General features: G+C 32.2%; 1 protein-coding gene across 1 annotated transcript in view; it reads right to left on the bottom strand.

The window, feature by feature from the left end:
* Positions 1–15,293, bottom strand: part of RGS21 (regulator of G protein signaling 21) — a 49,981-nt gene extending 34,688 nt beyond the window's left edge. The window contains exon 1 of the mRNA XM_010375543.2: positions 15,181–15,293. The gene's annotated coding sequence lies outside the window, so the exon portion shown is untranslated. The remainder of the gene's footprint in view (positions 1–15,180) is intronic.
* Between the last annotated feature and the right edge of the window lie 200 nt (positions 15,294–15,493).

The following is a 15,493-nucleotide window of genomic DNA, read 5'->3' as shown; positions in this document are numbered from 1 at the left end:
GTTGACAGTTTGGCAGGGATTAAATTTTAGGCTGAAAAACATTTCCCTTTATAATTTTGATGGTATTGCTTCATTGCCCTTTTCTATCAAATCTTACTGATTACTGATCCCATATAATTCTCATTTCTTTGCATTTGTATTCCTGGTGTTATGAAATATTTTGATTCTGCTTCTTTACATGGTTCTTTTTTCATTCACTATGTTGATTTATCTTTTAAATATGGAGCTTTATGTTCTTCAGATCTGGGAATTTCTCTTTCATTATTTTAATAAATAATTTTCTCTTTTCAATTCTGTTTTCTTTCTCCGTACCTTATGCTTATCAGTTAGATCATGAACATCCTGAATTTTACTTCATTAGTAATTTTTACCATGGTAAACCCTCAGTCTAAGATTCTACTTCATTTTCCCCGTTGTATTTTTTTTTTGCATCAAATAATTTCCCCAAAACTGAAAAGGATTTCTTTTTATTTAAGACCGTTCTCTACATATCTTAATTATTGTGGATATATGCAATGTTCATTCGTTTAACATTACTTTTAAATGGTCTCAAGGGAAAAGAGATAAATACATTTTCAATCTTCTAACAAAAGTAGAGAACCTTGTATCTAAATTTTGAAAAAAATATTTAAAGTAGTAAATATTTCACAATGTTATTTTTCTAACTCATGATTTTCATACTCTTCTAGTATTTTATCAAATACCTGTACCTTAATTTTAAGTTACTCTCATTGTGCCACTCATTAGGTTTTTAAGTATGTCAAAGTTTTTGAATAATATGTTTTAAAGTCAGTTTAAATTACACACAGTCTTTATTTATTTATTTATTTATTTATTTATTTATTTATTTATTTAGAGATGGAGACTTGCTCTGTCACCAGGCTGGAGTGCAATGGCACGATCTGGGCTTACTGCAACCTCCGCCTCCCAGGTTCAGTCGATTTCCCTGCCTCAGCCTCCCTAGTAGCTGGGACTACAGGCATGTGCCACCACGCCCGGCTAATTTTTTGTATTTTAGTAGAGATGGGATTTCACCATGTTGGCTAGGTTGGTCTCGATCTTCTGACCTCATGATCTCTTCGCCTGCGACTCCCAAAGTGCTGAGATTACAGGTGTGAGCCACCACACCCAGCCACAGTCATGTTTATTTAAAATATAATTTTTTTTTTCAGATCACTTATAACTTTTCGATCCAGAAACAAGGGAGAAAATAAATTCCACACAATTTTCATGGCTACATACAGCCAGACGTTAACAAGAATGTAGAGCTATTATTTATTCAGGGCTTCATGTGTTCTATTATAGTCTTTCTTAAAGTAGTCTAGTTGAGTAGAACCAGAACATATACATCAACCATAGGTTTGAGTTACTACCATATACACAAACACTGATACAATCTACTACATCATAATCCCCGAATTAATTACCAAAATACATCTCAGTGCCACATTCCCAACTATTGCACAGATACACTTGGTTACCCCTCAGCTCATCAAACTCAAAGTGTCTAAAACTTAATTCATTTTCCATTGTCTATCATTCAATCTTTATTTTTTTGTTTTGACTTAACTATACTTGTAGTCACTGAATTAAAGTCTTCAGAGTTATCATTAACATAACTTCACATGAAGATAATGGCTTGTCACGTCTCATTCAGGTATCTCTCACATTTATCTGTAACTCTCCAACTCCAGCAACATTCCTTGTCCACGCCCTCATTTCTTAGTGATTAATGCACCTCTTAACTAATTGTACTGTCTCTAGATTCTTCTCCTTCCAATCCATCCTACGTATCTTAAAAGAGTCTTAATGAAAAACATAAGATCTCATTATTTTTTGCCCTAGGATCTTATATGCCTCCGTCGTTTACCAAATTGTGTGGAAACCTTTTAAGATGACTTTCAACATCTGCCAAAATCTGGTTTCAACCTGATTTTCTAGATTTTATGTCAAAGTTTATTGGGTCAAAGTAGCTTCTACTTTAGGAAAATTCTTCCCCTCCCCCCCACACCCTTTTTGAATTCTGAACCATTTTGTATATCTGTCCGTATTTTAAACTCCCTCTGAAATTGACTTAACCTCACCATCTTTAGTTGTCTAAATTCTACCCATGGATTTCAAAGCTTTGCTTGCATGATTTCCCATCTCTGATCCACAGAACTGGAAACGATGCCTTGCTCCTCTGAACTTTCATAACACCTATTATATGCTTTATCACTTTCTAGCTTGTGTACTTCTGGTGTGTGACCATGTCTTGTTTCTCTTTTTAGACTTTTTATTGCATAAGGGTAAGTTAAATATTTATTCAGCTTTAAATTATTCTCAATGCCTAGCATATTACCTTGTATATAATAACAATGCCAGTTGATATATAATATTGACAACAATGTTGGATATAGAAATATAAAATGTTTAAAAATTTATATTTTTCTTCCTCCCTCAACCTTTAGGAAGCTCTTTACCACATGATTTTAGCTTACTATAAACACGTATACAAGATGAAATTTATCACTGAATCAGAGTACTTCTGTTTAAATCAATAAGCTTGTATACCTAATCCTGCTTATAGTGTGGAAAAGGCAAAGAATGTCTGTTCTGTGTGTGTAGGTTTTTGGGGTTTGGAGCATGATTCTTTTTTTTTTTTTTTTTTAACTTTGCCCTGCCTATGCTGACCTTCTCTTCTCATCTGTACTATTGCCTGAGGCAGTAAGATTATAGCACAAAGATTTGACTACGGTTTTATATTAATTGCATGACACACCTCATTTGAGAATCATCTCTCTCTTCATAGAATCTGTGAAACTGCCTTAGTACTTTAATTCCTTTGTTACAGATATTCTTTTAAGTTAGACTAATAGGTCATTATATGTTTTTATTTTTCTTATGTAAGTCACAATTTACATAGATGCCCCTTTTAATAATAAGCAGAGAAATTAAAAGACACTTCCATATTTTCTTTTCAAAAATAGAATCAGAAATAGTCAAATCGGAATAAGAAATAGAAAAAAAATGTAGCTTTGGTAGTTAATCTCAGAGAAACAGCCTAGGAAGCAAAATTAACAACAGAATGAAGTATACCTCTGCTCATAATGAAACTAACATATATCCAAGGAAAAAAAAAGAATAGGTAATTGAATTTTATGCTCATACTAGTGGGATCAGTTCTATATATTTCAGATACTCAGTATCACTGAATTCACTGAGGTGTTATCCATTTATTTCCAGGTAAACCTGACAATATCAGACACTAAAGTCTGTGTAATATCTGTTAATATTAAATGTGTGATTTATTGTATCAAAAGACTTATAACCTACATCATTATGAGTGATACTAACTTCCCTGATTCTCTTCTTGTCATTTAAAAAGAAAAAAAAATGCTCATGGAATTGTAAAGTTGATCTATGGGAAATAATTTTAAATTGTATAACATTTTAAAGGAGTAAGTTAATTGAATTTAATCATATTTACAATGTGAATGTATGAGACTTCAATATCAAGCTTTAATATTTCTATATCAATAAATACGATTCTTGAACATAATAGCTATCACCTGCAAATAATTTGTTGATTTATTTAATCAATCCTCTATTAAACTTAAGGGTTATTTCCCCTTATCCACTATTGTAATACTGTGATAGATATCCTAGTGTACATATATTTTATACATATGTAGTTATATCAATGTAAATTCTTAGAGATGAGATTTCTAGATCAAATTTTATGCACAATGTATATTTTGATAATTATTTCCAAACTTCCCATTAGACACACTTTACCAGTTTGCTTTTGCAAGTCCTATTTCTCTAAACTTTTCCAACAGTGAGTTTTTATCATTTAAAATAAAAGTCTTTGCCATTTTGATTAAAGAAAGTAATATAAAGGCCTAGCATAGTTGATGGCCTGTTTTGTAAGATTCTTATCTGAAGCTTGGAAACATTTAACTTAGAAAAACATAATAAACCATAAGGACAAATTATTAATTCAATTACTAACATTAATTCAACTACTAAGCACTTAACAAATAATCAACAATTTTCAGGTAACCATCTGTGTTTAATTTTTATCTCTAATTCTTATCCTGTAAATTGAGCTAATACATTTTACATATCAAATTAGTATTAATTCCAATAGTCTTGTATCATACGTCTGTCCCTGGCCGCCCTCAGAGCCGTGCCCAGCCTGGCATGCATATGTGATGGTTAAGGATACAGTTAAAGAGTCAATCACGCGTGTCCACAACAGAGACACACGCAGTCTTGTATGCCTTCTTTTTAAAAGTTGAGAATATAGTATTCATTTTGCCTATGGGATATTGTTCACATTGCCAATTACATGGATTTTACTTATCAAAGTAAGGACAACCTTATTGGTTTCCACTTTGATCAGACAATATGACTTAAAAATAATAAGTATTTCATGAGAAATTATAACTCTTCAGTTGCTATAGAAGTCAGAGTATTTTTTGCCATGTTAATTCATTCCTCGTGTCATCATTTTGTGCATATAACAGGGGATATAACTGTCTTTCTTTATTTACTAAATGCTCAGTTTGTTACTTACTAGAACTTTGCTTTCCAGATGGCAAATTCTTCTAAGAATGTTTTTTTTCTCGTTGGGAGCAGTTGCTCAAGCCTGTAATCCCAGAACTTTGGGAGGCCGAGGTGGGTGGATCACATGAGATCAGGAGCTTGAGACTAGCCTGGCCAACATGGTGAAGCCTGGTCTCTACTAAAAATACAAAAATTAGCTGGTGTGGTGGCACATGCCTGTAATCCCAGCTACTCAGGAGTCTGAGGAGAAGAATTGCTTGAACCCAGGAGGTGAAGGTTGCAGTGAGCCAAGATTGTGACATTGCACTCCAGCCTGGGCAACAAGAGCGAAACTCCATCTCAAAAAATAAAAAAATAAAAAAATAAAAAATAATAAATAAATAAATAAATAAATAAATAATAAAAATAAATGCTTATTAAAATGTAATAATTTTAAATCTTATAGACTTTTGGGATTTAGCATTATTACTAGTTTTTTACTTTCTGGATTTCTTGTATGATTTGCATATTTTATAATCTGCTTGTTGGTAGAATATTTTGTTGTCACTTCTTTTTCTGATGCTTTTTCAGAGGCTATTATCATTGTCCTGAACTCTGCCCATTTTATACTGCATTTATTTTCTTTTTCCTCATTGCTCTTTGCCACTTGGTAACACCCATATCCACCTCTTTATTAAGATCACATGCTGTTTGGGTAATTCGTATAACTTCTTAGGTTAGTTAAATGTTTAACAAGTTCTCTGTTATTCGATGTGCATTGAAAGAGTTTATGTGCTTCTAGACATTCTATTATTATTTTTGAAGGAAATGGCTGACTTCTCTGAGACTCATTGAAAAATCATTTTATTAGAACATAAAGCTGATTCATCTACTATCCTTGACAATACTCTAAAACAGGATAAAAGAGCCCTAGAACCTGTGTATATTAGAACTTTTTGGAGAACTCTTTTGAGTTCACTGTCTCTAATATTAGAATTATGCAGATCTGTACATTAATTTATTGGCATTGTTTACCTGCTATGAACAGGTGGTTAGTACAATTTATATCCTTGTACTATCATTTAAGGCACATGAAGATACTACTTCCAAAGTTTCGGAAGAATAGTATGTTTGACAACAGTTGTGTATATTGTGAATACAAACTGAGTTAATACATATTACATATAAAATATTTTTTATTTTGACAGGACTCTATCATTGTGTGCATTTTTGTACTCTAAAACTGAGAAAATTGTATTTTACTCTGCATATTCAGTTTCTTGAATTTTACTCATCAGAATAAAGACAACTTTCTTGGCTTTTATGTTGATTAGGCAATATGACAAACATTATATAATGAGTACACACGTAAGTACTTTTAAGTTTATAAAATTATTTTTCTTATGTCATTCAAAGTTGTTAAAAATAACTTTGAGGTAAATATTATTAACCATATTTTTTTAGGTATGCAATTTGTCTTAAGTCATAAAATTAGCAAGCTGTAGAGTTAAAATTTGAACACATTTTGTTTAGCCGTTTTCAGAGAGTCTAATTTGGCTTCTTTCTTTCTCTATCCAGTTCAGAAACGCTGAATACAACACCATTGTTTATATGACAATGGCTTAATGTATTTTAAAATAACTTCTATGTAATTAAGTGGTATAAAATCAAAAGAAACATCATTATTTTAAAGTTATGTCAAACTTTTTCACAAATCTAGTACCACAAAGGTTACCTAGATTTGTTAGTCCTTAGAGACAACAGTCCCTGCATATTCCTTATACTTAAGTTGTAATATTTGCAGGATCCATAGCTTTCATGTATCAATTATGAGTCATAGAAGAGCCATATTTTATCTTAATAATGTGAAAAAATAATTCCTATAGAATACAACTTCTGTTTTGCAAGGTAACATATAGAGATCCATATTCTTTCTGAAGGATCTGTCTCCAGTTAATCAAATAAAAATTCTTGTTAGTATCACAAGACAATTTAAAATTAGAAAAACTCACAAACTGCATCTGACAAAGGTCTAATGCCCAGAATCTATAAGGAACTTAAATAATTCAACAAGAAAAAAAAATGCCATTACAAATTTGGCAAAGGACATGAGCAGAGACTTCTCAAAAGAAAACATGCAGCCAACAAGCATATAAAAAATGCTCAACATCACTAATCATTAGAGAAATGCAAATCAAACCACTATGAGATGCCATCTCACACTGGTCAGAATGGCTATTATTAAAAAGTCAAAAAGTAACAGATGTTGACAAAGTGACAGAGAAGAAGGAACACTTATACATGGTGGGAATGTAAATTAGTTCAGCTTCTGTGCCATGCAGTTTGGAGATTTCTCAAAGAACTTAAAACAGAACTACCATTTGACCCATCCCATGACTAGATATTTACCCAAAGGCATATATATTGTTCTACCAAAAAGATATATGCACCCATATGTTCACCGTAGTACTATTCACAATAGTAAAGATGTGTACTCAGCCAAGATGCCCATCAACTGGGTAAACATAATGTGCTTCATATATACCATAGAAAACTCCACAGCTATAAAACAAAAACCAAATCACGTCCTTTGCAGCAACGTGGATGCAGCTGGAGGTCATTATCCTAAGCAAATTAATTCAGAGACAGAAAGCTAAATGCCTCCTGTTCTTAGTTATAAGTGGGAGCTAAACATTGTGTCCATGTGGACACAAAGATGGGAAAAATAGGCACTACCTATTGGGTACTATGCTCACTACCTGAGTGATGAAATCATTTGTACACCAAATCCCAGCATAATGTAATAACCTAAAATAAAAGTTGAAAAACAAAACTAAAATGAGATATTCAAGACAGATCATCCTCATTCCCAAGGATAGTGGAAATTAAAAACCAAGAGAAGAGGCCAAGATTTAACTATGTTATCACCAAATGAATTTTTATAGCTTAAAGAGTATCACCATTCCTACCTTCTCTTAGACTCACCAATTTCCTATTTTTCAATTAAGCTTCTGAATGATTACCATGTAACTAAGACATTTGTTAGCCTGGAATGGACCTTGTGGGCTTGCCTTTGATGGATTCAATGTAAAATTTTTTAACATAGAAGTTAGAAAGGATAAGTGGTGTTAAATATGAATAAAGCAAATGTATTTTTTTCTATGGATGGAGATTTTTTAATGCCAAAATTTTAGAATTATGTGCGTGTGTGTGTGCGTGTATCATACACACATTCCTCTGTGAATACTTTTGGTGTTTTATGTGCAGATTTCCAAGTGCAACGTAATCTTTATTTCATTTTTTTCCAATGTGAAATTCACATTGAAATAAAATACTATTCCTAAGGAAACAAGAAGTCGTGTTCTTGATACTCAGCTCAATTCTACAACTACTGCTATATGAAATTGTTGTTAAGTTCAACTGCCAATGCCTTATCTTGCTGTGAAACAGATCTCTTTCAATAGAAAAATCTAAACAAGGAAAATTTATATGTAAATGTAAATCAGTATTCAAACTGAAGTGAAAATTCTCCTAATGAGAAAATTGTTTAAATATCTTGTAGAATTGGTCATTCTAGAGCTTCATTAACGTAATTTCAACCAAAATGTAACTAAAGATATTGTTAGTAACAAGACCCATTGATCCTTTAATATTAAAGAGAACTCTTTATGCTGTTTTTATGAAGTTATGACTGTAGAGAAATAAACTGTGTCTGTGGAAACAGTTAATAACGATTACATGTGTATTATTTCTATCTATATTTATCTATTTGCTCTTCTTTATTAACTGTGATTTTCTTAGGGATGAACAATGAAACATGATGTAAGCATTTACATAAGGCAAAATTCGTTTTTTAACAGTTTTTTTTTCCTTACAAACAAGTTTTTTGAATACATTTCTTAGCATAATACTTGAACCTGTCTAAGGAATAGCCTGATTTATAATCTCTGGGCTGTGCATTTATATGACTTGGAACTTCAGTTTTTTGTCTTTTCTGAACCTATGCATTCTACTTAGATCATCTTAATAACTTTTTGAATTATTTCAGGAAATTTATCCACATCACTTTCAGGCTGATGGTTGTTCAGTCTTCACCTGCAGTTCAACCCTTCTTCTGAGCTTCTTATCATTTCCATTGCCACTTAAAATCTCCATAAGTGTCTAAGCATCTATATGCTCACCATCTTTGCCCTCTATCCACATACCTCCTTCTAAAACTTTTTTTACCAGTCATTTTTCAATCATCTACTCAGTGACACAGGCAAATCTGGGAGTCATTTTTTATTCTTCCCTCACTCTTGCCATTATCTATTTTCTTCATGTTATATATTTTCTTCATATTTCCTGATTTATTCATTTCAGTTTTTCTTTACTTTCACTAGTCTGTCACAACTTTTGCCTAACATTCCTGCAACAGAGCCTTAAGTGCTCATCTGGCAGCTTCTCTTTCCTTTCTAAAGGCCATACTCCATAATGCAACAGGATTCATCTCTCTGAAAAGCAAATCTGAGGTTATGCAGTTGCCTGAGCAGATGCCATGCAAATAAATGGAATTTCCTTCACAGCCAAACTTTATGCAAAGGCAGAAAGAGGCAACTGTGTTTCTGGGGTAAAACGAGGAGTGACTACAGTTTCTTCATCTCAAACTTCTCTTGTTGCAAATCTAACACTGTATCTGCAATTTCCATCTTCCTCATCCTTTGTGTCAATACATTGAAGTCTCTTTTAAAAACACAACACTTTTTTTTTAAATAAACTATTTTGGAATAGTTTTAGTCTTACAGACAAGTTGCAAAGATGATATAAAATCCAGATAGATGCTTCCTCCATTTCCTCTACCCCCTTAATATTTTACATTATCGTGGCAGGTTTTTAAAAACAGAAATCAACAGTGGTATATTACTGACATTTAAACTCTGAAATTTATTCAGATTTCATCTGGTTTCCCACTGATTTCCTCTTTCTACTTCAGAATCCAATCCAGAATATCAGGGAATTTAAATAATGCTGGTTTTGACAGAGAAAACTTTTTGCAGTTATTAGAATCTTAGTGTAAGTCAGTTTAAGACACCCTTTTAGAAGGGTGAACAAATAGGACAACAGGCAGTGAAATTTGGGGAGATGGTGTCAGGGTGTTTGAGTGGTGTGCTGTAGCGTGGGATCCTGGCTGGAGGTGTCTGGCATTAGTGGAAGAACTTGGGAAACCAGGTAATGCCATGAGGAGACTTGATTTAGAAGATACAAATTAAGGGGGTTGTTAGAAACAAACATTTCAGTTGTAAGTATGTTTGAGAATGTTTATTGATTACATAGAAATGGATAAAATCATGAGTCCAACCTCAAAATGGGAAAATAATTGTGGACGTAAATGAAAGCATATGTGCCATTGATTAGAACTGTGAATTTGTAAATTTCTTCCTAAGAGAGCCTTCCTGTGGCATTTGATGGGCCTGTTGGTCTGGGAGTTTGAAAAAATATTCTGAGGTTTGGAACAATTAATTTGATTGATTAGATAGATCCTTTCCATGATAGGGTTTTTATTCTACAGATACAAAATTTAAAATGAACTTTAGATATTTGAATGTCATGCTTCTATATTCAAATAAATCTCAAGTTCTAAAGGAACTGAATATACCTTTCTTGTGCAGTCATGTATATTCCTGAGGGGAAAGATTGGGTAGTTGTCAATTTCCCTGGAAGTTATCAGCTGCAGTCCCCTGCAAGGGGCAGGATATTAGATTAGCCGTTCCATTTTTAATTTCCTGGGAACATATTGTGTGTTTACAAAGATATTATAAGAAAAATCTGCATCAAATTACTTTTTAAAAATGAGACTTGCAGAAGATTTACTTGCTATAATCTCTGTGTGTGTGTGTGTGTTGGGGGAAATTGTGGGTTTGTGTTTGTAGTTTTAGCTGTTTTTTATTTTTTGGTCATAGTTTTCAATTCTAATATAAGGAGCTACTCAATATGGAAGATTTATTTCAAGTATTGAAAATAAAAACATACTCCAAAAGCATGTTCTCTTCAGATCAGGGCTCTTTTTAATACATCAAAGTGTGAGTATCTCAGGTTCATGAGAAAATAATTTGATTTATACTAATTGTACATCCATATGGTACATCTTTTAACTTATGCTCATATTATATATTAATATACAAATGATTCATATAAAAGTAAAAATGGCATTAAAATAAAATCAATAAGAATTAGCTCCTTTTTATGAAGTGTCAATACGTTTTTAATTTATTTACTTTTGTAGTGTTTGGTACCTAGAGTTATAATCAGAAAACAGCAAGGATCAGGATGATTTTAAATTAGAGTTAGATTTCATCAATATGCCTGGGGATTAGAAAATCCCCAAGTTATAAAACTTTCCACCAATTCCAATGAAAATTCAGCTCTAATGTCAAATCATTTTAAGTTTATTAGGCACTTGTCATAACACTAATTACAAATTAGATCATTTTATATTCTCGAGATTGAGAAAAGTAATTAAATTGGTGGTTTCATTAGTTGATGGACAGTTTTAAAGAGTTTATTTCTTCTGGAAAATCAAGGTGTATTATTCTTTCAGTTTCTAAAGAAGTGCTTATTAGAAAAAATGGGGTTGTATAGAAATCTAAATCTAACAGAAAAGGGTAATTTTGTCATGAATATTGACTTAATTTTATTAATAGCTTTTAATATACATGTTTTAAAGATATGAAGTCTTAGCTTTAGAATTTAAATATTAGGATATTTCTTCATTAAACTGAAAATTCACATTCAAAGTAGATATTTAATTGGATGAATTAAAAATATAGAGTCATGATAATATTACCTGTTATACAGTCAATCCTTTAAAATATGCTAATTGCAAGGTTTATAAATGACATGGGGAGTCAAAGTTTTATAAACCCTCAAGCATTATAATTAGTCTTTGGAATCTTTTTTTGTTATTGCTGTCCAGACATAGAAATGTACAAATGTTTAATTTAAGGTCAGTCACGCTGAAAAAATTTAAAAATAGTTTTAGTCAATTACCTAATTCTAAATTTGCTTTGTTTATTCTCATGTTATTTCTTATTCTCTCTTTTTTCTGAAACTATTAATGTAGGAAGTTAAATTAATACTATAGTAAATCATAAAAGTCATGTTCAATCAAGGTTTTAGCTTTAGCTTTAGCCCTACTTTAGATTGAATGTGTTTTCTTACCAGGAAATTCTGGAGAGGTTATTACAACACACCCTCACACATACACATACACGTTCCTTTACATTTTACATGGTCTGTGCTAGAGGATTAGCATTTATTGAGTTTCTACTATATGAGGTGCTCTGATTCTCAACCTCCCATGCCACATTGTGATGTTGAACATCTCTGTGCACATATTCTTGTAAAATGTGTGTTGCAATTTTTATGCAAATATTTTAATTTAAACAAATGTCATTGTGTGATATATTTCATTTTGCTTCTTTTTTACTTTTATTTTAATTTCAGTGGTACAAGTGCAGGTTTGTTAGATAGGTAAACTTATGTCATGGGCATGTGTTGAACAGATTATTTCACCCAGATATTAAGCATTAGTTATTTTTCCTGACCCTCTTCCTCCTCCCACCCTCGATCCTCTGAAAGCCCCAGTGTGTGTTATTACCCTTCCGTTTCATAACGTCTTTCATCTGGTATTGTGGTTTTAAAAAGATCTATCTATATTGCTGTGTGACCTTTGCTTCTAATTGCTATAATATACTTCACTGTGTGGACTCATCATCTTTTCCCTTTACGCAAAGGCTTCCGACTTCCAGCAACCACAGGTAAAACACAGTTGAGTATCTCTCTTCAGCTCCCCTTTGTCACCATTTTTAGATGAAGAAACAGAGGTATGGAGGGTTGAATAATCTTATCAGAATTGCACCACTAGGGTTAGAACCAGTCTAATGGCAGGCAAATAGAGGAAAGAGAAGCATCAATTATTAAACATCTATTGTAGCAGAAGTTTTATGTCAAAAAATCAATTTTATCCACTTAAGTGCCTTATGTAGTAGCTAAAATGACTCAAAAAAATCAGAAAAGTAACTTGAATAATCATAATTGATAACTGGCAGATTCAGAAGTTTACTTAATACTGGTCATCCCTTAAAGCTCTTCTTGGTTTTTAATTAACCAGTGTCTCATTTCGATGAATGTATTATTTTAAAAAAATATGGAGGTAAGGTTGCTTGATTACTCAGGTATTTCTCTCATTTTGGGAGATTGCATACATAGCCTTAGCAAAGAGCATGTAAAATTGTTCCCAAATACCAATTTTTATTTGCTTGTTTGTTTTCTTATTTTTGGGTAATCTACAGCAGCAGAAGAAAAGCGTGTATATATATATATACATATATACACACATACACACACACTCACACACATTGATTGGAGGATTAATTTTCCTAGAAAACAAACATTTTGAAACAACTGATATAAAAAATTTGGAAGGGATTCTCATGTTAAAAGCTTATTGGATTATTTTTTGGATTTTTAGAGAAAGGGTTCTGTTCTGTCACCCAGTGTGGAGTGCAGTGGTGCAATCATAGCTCACTGCAGCCTTGAACTCCTGTGCTCAAGTGACCCTTCTGTCCTCAGCCTCCCAAGTAGCTAGGATTACAAGTGTGAACCACCACACCACACCAGGCTAATTTTTAAATTATTTTTATAGAGATCAGGGTGGAGAGGGGACCTTGGTAATTTGCCTAGGCTGGTCTTGAATTTCTAGCCTCAATCATTCCTCTCATTCTAGCCTCCCCAAATGCTAGAACTACAGGCATGAGCCACCATACCCACTCTTGAACTCTTAAAATAGATTTTACTCTGTCCTTCATTTTGTTTATTGATTTGCAGATGGACATCATGACTACATAAAATTATTTCCATTTTTCATTTCTATCTAAGTAAAAATTACCAGCTGGTTTTTATGGCGATAATGACATGGATCAGTGATAGTTCTTGGAAATGTTATTTTTCAAAAAATTGTTGAATAAAAAGTTTTTTTATTCTTTCAATAGATATTATTTTCCTCCAAGCTTGAACAGTGATGAGTATGATGATTAATCAATATCATTTTAAGTACTAGAATGGCTCCTGAATGATAAAACCCATCAGTAAAGACAGACTAAGCCAACATTAAGAAGTAAATGATATCTGACCTAGGAATTTCTCCTTTAGATATGACATTCTCCCTGTTTTTCTGCTAGAAGACAAATCTTGGGTGAGGACAACATTGCAGAGGGGCCTGAACAGAGAGTTGAGCTCAGTATAAAACTTCTGACAGATTTTGCCGTTCTGGGAGGGACAGAGTCTAGCCCCAAGGAGGGGGAATGTTAGAGGCAGTCTGATGGGGTGAGAGCCTGTGATGTCCTTCAAATCAAACCAGAGGAGATTGCTTTACTTCTTTCCCAATTGCTCAGAGGCAATTAGCAGAAGTAATTAATAGTGTTACTTCGAGAATGCTGTGGCTGCTTGATTTATTTTCAAATCAAATAGAAAATTGTAGTGTCCCCTTAACAAATTCGCAGGTGTACTTGACATTTCTAAGTTTAATGACTGGGTTTTTTTTAGAAAATGCAATATTTTGACATTGTCTAAAAATAACACGATATTGATTTCTTAAAAAGGCAATTAATTGTATGATGAATATATTAATATTTATTAATATTTTAGACTATAATTTTAGAAAGCAGGAGAAAGGGTTGCCAGCATTTGGTGTCATAAGTTTTAGGGCATGGTACAAACCACTGATATGTTATACATATACTATAATACATGTAGTAGTAAATGTCAAAACAAGGTAATACCACTTCATCTTGAGTTTTGAATGCACATTTTGACTAAAAATTTTATGAAATTACAAATTAAAATTATATAAACTAATTTTAAAGAACTTATTATCAGTTATAAGTTAATAGGACTTAGGGTGGTATGAAGATGCATTTTTCAAAATTATCTTAAAAATTAAATTTGAAGAATAGTGAAAGTACTAACTGAAATATATCTTTAAAACTTTAAACATTGTTGAAGTAGTGCTTTTATCCTATCAAGTTCTACTCAAGTCATTGAATCATATATAAGTAAAGACATAAAAATAGTAATGTTATATTTAATGTGTTTTGTATGCTGTGTATACAAAACATCTTTCTTACATTTTCTTTATTTATATAATTCATTAGTTTCAGGTATGGTAATTGGCCACCTGCTAACTGTGTGTCCTTGCGAAAGATGTTATTATTACTTGTTCTAGTTGCTTTTCTAAAAGGATATAAGGAAAGTATGAGATAGATTTTTTTTTACATTTCTCCTAGCTGTAAAATTCTATGGGTTATATAATCCTATGTCTTGTCTTTTTTTCTCCCCTCCTCTGGAGTCTGATATCCTTTGTTCATCTTTTTTACAAATTTGAATCAGACTAGTTGGCAAAGTGTCAGTTCTCTGACAGTCTGTGATAATATATTATTTTGCGCAAATGTTACCAAATGAATAGCTAGTAAAATTTTTTCTTTTTATGATTCCAAACTCGCTCAGTTTGATGAATAGGATCTAATATTTGGCATTTTTATCTCTAAATGTCATCAATTTAATCTTTGTAACAAGTTCATTTATATAATAAACTTTAAATCTCTTTATACTCACACAAATGCAATGCAGGGGAAATCACTGTCCTTGCTCCCTTGATTCCTTCTTTGTTGACAGGATAGATGACAGAATCTGCGCTTCTTTCAGATGAATTGTTTTTCAAGTGGTAATTTTTCTATATTAACATACTCCCTACCATATATTTTTCTTTTCTACGCAATCTTCATATAACCACATTATTTTTGAGGTTAAGTTTAATATCTAAACACCATTGAATCCATTCCATAATCAAGATATTTAGATTGTAGTTAGTTTTAATTTGAAGAATTTCTGTGGTGTTTCTATCAAATGTATAATAAATTTAACAGTA

The sequence above is a fragment of the Rhinopithecus roxellana genome, chromosome 8 (assembly GCF_007565055.1).
Source record: "Rhinopithecus roxellana isolate Shanxi Qingling chromosome 8, ASM756505v1, whole genome shotgun sequence".
Classification (NCBI taxonomy): Eukaryota; Metazoa; Chordata; class Mammalia; order Primates; family Cercopithecidae; genus Rhinopithecus; species Rhinopithecus roxellana.
This window is presented reverse-complemented; position numbering and strand designations above follow the sequence as displayed.